Source organism: Rhagoletis zephyria, unplaced genomic scaffold (genome assembly GCF_001687245.7).
Source record: "Rhagoletis zephyria isolate East Lansing unplaced genomic scaffold, Rhagoletis_zephyria_1.1 Rzeph_scaffold_01911, whole genome shotgun sequence".
Taxonomy (NCBI): domain Eukaryota; kingdom Metazoa; phylum Arthropoda; class Insecta; order Diptera; family Tephritidae; genus Rhagoletis; species Rhagoletis zephyria.
The window spans coordinates 12,918-19,246 of NW_016158995.1; positions in this window are offsets into that span (position 1 = coordinate 12,918).

Consider the following 6,329-nt stretch of genomic DNA (forward strand, 5'->3'; position numbering starts at 1 on the left):
TTATTAGGATGGGTACCAGGGCATGAGGGACATGATGGCAATGAGGAGGCTGACTGCCTAGCGAAACAGGGAGCTGCCGCAGTATTTTATGGTCTGGAACCCTTTTGTAGGCTCACCAAAGCGCATATAAAGGGGACCATAAATAACTGGGTAGACAAAATGTTCAACAGGCATTGGATGGAATGGCCAAGGCAAAGACAAGCCAAACGATTTATCTGTCCTTCAAACGAAGTTTCAAAGAAACTAATCAATTTAGGCAGAGAGGACCTCAAAACTCTCACTGGGTACTACACGGGACACTGTTCTCTTCGTTACCACCTCAGTAAAATCAATCTTTCAGAAACAAGCGTCTGTCGCTTCTGTGAGCTGGACGAAGAAACGCCAGAACACATTCTCTGTGAATGTGATGCTCTCGCTAGGCGCAGACTAGTCCACTTTGGTGGCGCTACCCTTAATCCATTTGAAATTTGGAACAAAACGCCCTTGGAGGTGCTAGGCTACATTAAGAGCCTTCCCATATAGGCCGGGGGCCACGCACAATAGACCACTTTAGAGGTCGCGGTGCATATGGCCCATAATAATAATAATAATAAATATTCGTTCGCGTCGCCTTCGTTTGTGTAATTTTCTAGAACAAGTCTAGGATAGCGACAGTTTAGCTATAAAATAACCAAAAATGCCGATTGATAGAACTTTTTACGCTGATTTCAACGATACCGATAACGATAATTTATTTGGCGCAGGTAAAAAATAAAGAAGATATAAGAGGTTTATTTGTATTTTTTATTATCACTAAATTGTTGAAACCCAAAAGTAGATCATAATAAAATATGTAATATCGAATTGAAGATAATAACTTGTACTTTCTAAATAATATACATTTCTTTACCATTAATTATGCAGTATTTTCAAAAAAGGTTATTTCATGAAAAAATAACATTTGTTCGTTTTTTTGTGGTTTTGGTTTAAAAATACAAAAAGCTATAAATTATGTACATCAGCTGAAGAACAAGTTAATTACCTTTATGGTGACCTCATTAGTTTTTAATCGGTTATTAAGTTCATAAGATATTAATATTTAAAATATCTAAAAACTGAACTTTAACCTTCTAGAACCTCTTCATTTTTTACTTGCGCCAAATCATTGTTGGTTGAAATGAGCATAAAAAGTTCTATTGATCTGCATTTTTCGTTTTTGCATAGCTGAACGGTCGGTATTCTAGATTTGTTCCCGGAAATGACGAATAACTTAAATCAAAATTGCATATTTTTATGTATTGATTAGTATTTCAATTAAAACACCAACTATATTGCAAATACGCATAGAATTAATAATACACATTTTACTTCTAATTGTATACTTTGCGTCCTTTTTGTAGTACCATTCCACTACCGTTTTCGCAAAATGCGATCACATTCTTCCTTCATTCATTCATTTCTCCTACTTCCAAAATACAAATCTAGATAAAGGAGTGTCAAATTTTAGCTGTCACAAATACACAACCTTGTATTATTGAATCATGACTCCCACCCTACTCCTAAAAACAAAAACTGTGATATTTCTTTTCCAAATTTCCTAGCAAGTTTTAAGAAAATTTTTGAATTTTTAGTAGTAAAATTTTTACTTTTTATATCCGAGCGCACTTGTGCACAAGGGTATATTAATTTTGTTCACATAACGGTTGTTTGTAACAGCCAAAACGAATCGAGATAGATATAGACAAATGTATACATAAATGCTCAGAATGAATAGAGAAGTCGATTAAGCCATGTCTGTCTGTCCGTCCGTCTGTCCGTCCCAACGAAATTTGGTATGTAGGTTTCCATTAATCCAAGGTTGGTTGGTATTGACCACGCCCACTTCCCATATAACGGTAATTTCCAGAAATACGAAAACTGCGATATTTTAGTAACTACTGAAGATAATTTACTCAAAATTGATATTTACAATAATTTTTAGACGAAAAATAAGAATATTATAAATTTTTGGAAAATGGGCGTAGCCACGCCCACTTATGGTTACATGTGTATATCTTGGTAACCGCTGCACCAATTTCTTCCAAACTTGGCACAGTTATAGGCCTTAATACAACATACTAAATGGCTGAAAATCGGACAATAACCACGCCCACATCCCATATAACGGTAATTTAGAGAAATACAAAATCTTCGATAAATCAGTAAATATTAAAGCTAATTTATTCAAAATTGATGCTTGCAACAATTCTTTACCAAGAAATACTTTTGTAGTAAAATGAGCGTGGCACCGCCCACTTATGATCACATATATGTATATCGGTAACCGTTCTACCGATATGTACCAAACTCGGTATTTTTATTGTGCTTGCCACATAAAAGCAAAACGTTGAAAATTATCGAAATCGGACTAACATTACGGCCGCTTTTCATATAACGGTAAATTTCAGAAGTGCTTGAAACTGCAATATTTAATACACTCAAAATTCATACACCCCGGCTTACCATGTAGGTATGTTTCGGAAAGGTGAAAAAATATATATTTAATACTTGCGCCGGGTATTTAATGTTCGGCTCTGCCCGAACTTAGGCTTTCTTACTTGTTAAATTTTAAGAAATGTTTATTCTTCATTACATGCCGACAACAAGACAAAATGGGTAAGAATCGTTGGCCTACAGAAATGCAATGTAGGCTAAAGAGACGAAATTCCCTTAAGGCGGATCTCCATAGCATGCGTATACGTATGCGTGCGCTTGACAAAAAAAAAATTGAATATACAAATTTTTATGGCAGCACCTACATGGCAACGCATGAAAATGTAAGATAATATTTTGAATTTTGAATGCGGATGTCACGAATTTTTAAGAAACAAGAAACAAACCAGATGTGTCAGGTTTTTCTAAAGCTTTCTAAAAAGAATTCTTCATTCTCATTCCTTTGGCAGTTTCGAATTTGGGGAATTTGTAACTTCATCAGCGTTTTTCAATTTAATTTCTGTAATTTATTTTTAATACTTTCTGCTCCGACTGGTTTAAAAAGTTTGTGCTTATAGCGAGATAAATAAGTGGATATGAAAAATAAATAATTATTTTCCAGGAATGAAAATTTTGAACAAAATTCTGTTTTCAAAGTCGTGGCTGCCAGCCGAATTGGATCAGAATATTGTTATTTTCAAAAAATACACCCTGTTTTTTTATAAGCATTTGAATCTCAGATAGTTACGTAATTCGTATCTTATTAAAGATCAGACCTATAGTTTTCTAATTAGTTGAGAATCGATTCTCTTTATAGCGAGACGTTGATCATTTCTGATGGAAATCCCTATTGAAGGAGCTTACTCTTTGACTTTAACAGGTCTATTCTGCACGTTACCGAAGATTTTGTGACCGGAAAATTTTATTCCCAAAAAATGTTACCACTTCTTGTCACCGCGATTCTAGGTACGTTGGTAATGCAGTAAAAATATTCAGCAATTCAGCTATGAAGATTTGTGGAAATTCCTGTATTGCATATTTCACGGGGCAATATTTTGGTATCAGCTTATGAGATGGTAACCAAATTGCCCGGTTACAAGAGAACACAGAATGCGAAAAAGGTTCAAAAATTGGCAGACACTTTAATTACCGGTTATAAAATTTATTTTACCAGCGCAGAATAGACCTGTAACAGGTCTATTCTGTACGTTACCGAAGATTTTGTAAACGGAAAATTTTATTACCAAAAAATGTTACCAGTTCTTGTCACCGCGATTCTACATACGTTGGTAATGCAGTTAAAATATTCAGCAATTCAGATATGAAGAATTGTGTAAATTCTGGCATTGCATATTTCACGGGGCAATACTTTGTTACCAGCTTATGAGATGGTAACAAAATTTACCGGTTACAAGAGTACACAGAATGCGAAAAGGGTTTAAAAATTGACAGTAATTTTATTTACCGGTTACAAACTTTTTAGTACCAGCGCAGAATAGACCTGTAAAAAGCAAAGAAGGGACAGTTTTACCGCAGAAGTTTTTAGCCAAGGATCCAATGTATATCCCTATAAAAAAATATTGCTCGACAAGTAAACAAAATTACTGCTAAAATTTTTGCTAAAAATAAATTCCCCAAAGAGCCCCGTTTGAAATGATTGAAACGAATATATCGATGGCTGAGTGGAAGATCGACCTATCTCGGCAGCCAGTTCGAAAACGCCCTATCTCAGAAAACTTTTCAAGAACGCCCTACTTCAGAATTTTATTGAAAAACAATCTATTTCAGAATTTTATTGAAAAACACTCTATCTCAGAATTTTGTTGAAGAACGCCCTATCTCAGAATTCGGTTCAAGAACGCCCTATCTCAAACGAAAATACATTGAAAATAAGCTGAGATAGGGCTTTTTGAATCGGCAGCTGAGATAGGGTGTTATTCAACCCAATTCTCAGGTAGGGTGTTTTCCAATCGAATTCTGAAGTAGGGCGTTCTTGAAAAGTTTTCTAAGATAAAGCGTTGTTGAAAAATTTTCTGAGATAGGGCGTTTTCGAACTGGCTGCCGAGATAGGTCGATCTTCCACTCAGCCATCGATATGTAACATCAAAACCAAATCACGAAAATTCGATTAGGAATTACAGAGCACACTTATTATTATTAATTAACAAATAATTAAGAGAGAAAGCAATGCAGGTATTTAAAGCACAGAAAAAAAAACATTGTTAAAAAGACTATGTTCTCTTCGACGTACGTCAAAGGTCAAGTAGAAGTTGGAGCTTGTATAGCTGCCCATTGATAGCTCGGTTATATAGCTTAAGAAATAATATGTTTAAAGACATTTTTATCAAAGTTGATAAATATGACATTTGACCAGTTTTGTTGCACAAATACTCCCACAACCACAGGCAAAAATATTTGCTACAATTTGTCATTTTGTTTGCCATATATACGTTTTATCGGGGCACTTGCACAACATTCGCATTCGCAAAAGCTCCGCATTGATTATTGTGAATGCGAATGTTGAAATTAATGCGGAAGCTCCGCGGTTGCGAATGCGAATGCGAATATTCGCAACAACCCTGACGCAGTTTACGTGATCTAAGTTTAAACTTGCACTGAAAAATTGGCCCTAAAAGTGAAACATCAAATAATTCGCGTTACCGTATTAACCGCGAAAGAAAAGTTAGCGCCAAATGTTTTTTGTGGCGTCTTTTTTTATCAAAATTATAAAATTTTTCCATAAACAAATAATTTCTTCATATCCATCAATCGTAAATGCTACCGCAAAAAATTTACAAGGCAAAAAAAACAAAAAAAACAGCTTGAAGTGGACCATCTATTCTCAAGTTATACGCGGGCTGACGAACGCACCTTTGGTATACATGTACATACAAATATTTATTTTTAATAACAATCAGAGGTTATATTCGATGTGAATAAGATGGTTTCAATTAAATAATTACAGCAAATACTACCATGCACTATTATGAACACCTTTTTGTGGAACTTCGCAACTTTTTGAAGTTGATTGAATTTTTCCCCATTTCCTCCTGCTTCCAAAAAACATCCTGTGGGTGGGAGTCTCAAATTTTAGAAAAAAGCTAATTACAAAACCTTTAATAATTAAATCATGCTGAAAAGCTAGGTACTTTTGACGTTAAACGTTACAAGAGTCATAAAATTATTCGTAAAAAAATTTCGAAAAAAATAATATCATTTCTTGGAGTTTATAATCTCGTTTACTTTCAGCGACGCTTATTTGCTCTTACTGGTTTTTCTATATTACGTTTGCAAGCGAAAAGGGGAATTAAAGATTATTTACTTTAAGTTGCATCTCGTATTATTTTTATCAGGAAAAACGTTTTCACCGAAGATTTAAAAAACATGCAAATGATTGCAAGTTTTGAAAATATCAATATTTTGTAGTCCCAATATCATTGTATCATTGTAAAGAAAAAACAAACCCCCCTTTGTCCACCTGTTTATAAAACTATCGGTTTGTCAGAAGTTAGTTGGCCTAATTTTCATGCATCAGTACTACTTGTATATTTTGAATATATATTATTATTATGTATTATACTCCGGTGCATTTGGTCTTGCAAATGCATATTCCGGTGAAGTTGGAAATTTTATTGTAATATTGTGCACGTTTACAGCAATACAATTTGGAAATGCACCGAAATATATACATGCAAGACCATATTCAGCAGATTGTGAATACTCTTATTAAATTATGACCTCGACTGCTCTAACGACTTGTACAAAAGTTTGTATTTGGAAAATATGGTTTTACTAGCTTTTACCCGCGGGTTTCACCCCACGTCTTTATACAAATATAAAAAATATTTTATGAAAAGATGTTATATTTTATTTCTGCT